Raw genomic sequence first — 1142 nt, 5'->3', positions numbered from 1 at the left:
ACTTCAATACTCAATCATCCTGTGTGGTCAGTAAACTGCTCAGGGGTACCAAAGGAAACCACATAGTGACCATATCTGACACACCATTTAATTTGGACAGAGAGTGAATCTACAGCATGTGATTTTTTTGCTTGCTCACTGAGCTGTTTTACTGGAGTAATTTGATGTTAAGTGCTTTGCTCAAAGGCAACATGGCTGTGGTTAGCCTATGTATGTTGTGTGTGTGTGTGTGTGTGTGTGTGTGTGTGTGTGTGTGTGTGTGTGTGTGTGTGTGTGTGTGTGTGTGTGTGTGTGTGTGTGTGTGTGTGTGTGGTGAGGCAGCATCAGTAGTTATTTAAAAGGTTTCTCAATAGCTCTGGAAATGTAAAGCAGGCAGAGAACGAATAACAAGCCCAGATATTTATACCTGCGCTGCATAATGTTAGCTTCATAAATGTCATCTCTCCTTTCTCTCTGTCACTCTATCTCTTGACCCCCCCCACCCATATCTAGCCTACAACCTTTAACACCCCCATTCTCTCTCTCTTTCTCTCTCTCTTTCTCTGACTCATTCTCTCCCTCTCTCTTTATTCTGTGATTTGGGTCACTGGCTGACTAAAAGACTACACACAGCTGGCCTATAAACCATCCTACACTCCTCTCCCCTCCCCTCACGCACACGCACACACACACACACACACACACGCACACACACACACACACACACACACACACGCGCCCAGTAGGACTCACAATCTGGCCCTGGCACTAACCAACAGCATCTTAGACATCACTGAATCTGTGAATCTCTCTGTTTATTGCTTTCTTTTACGTATCTATCTATCTTTCTATCCATCTATATCTATCTATCTATTTATCTCTCTATCTTTCTATCTATCTTTCTATCTATCTATCCTTCTCCTTAGTTTTTCCAATGGCGCTAGGCCAGCAGGCCCCGCCAAGGTCAGAAGATGGCAAAGTCCTGACACTTCACTCATGGACGTAAATGGTAAATGGTAAATGGCCTGCATTTATATAGCGCTTTTATCCAAAGCGCTTTACAATCAGTAGATAGTCTACATTCACCCATTCATACACCGATGGCGGCAGGCTGCCACATCGGGAGCAAGGAGGGTTAAGTGTCTTGCCCAGGGACACAGCGA

This window comes from Poromitra crassiceps (genome assembly GCF_964638095.1).
Source record: "Poromitra crassiceps genome assembly, chromosome: 6".
NCBI lineage: Eukaryota > Metazoa > Chordata > Actinopteri > Beryciformes > Melamphaidae > Poromitra > Poromitra crassiceps.
Note: the sequence above shows the minus strand (reverse complement) of the source record.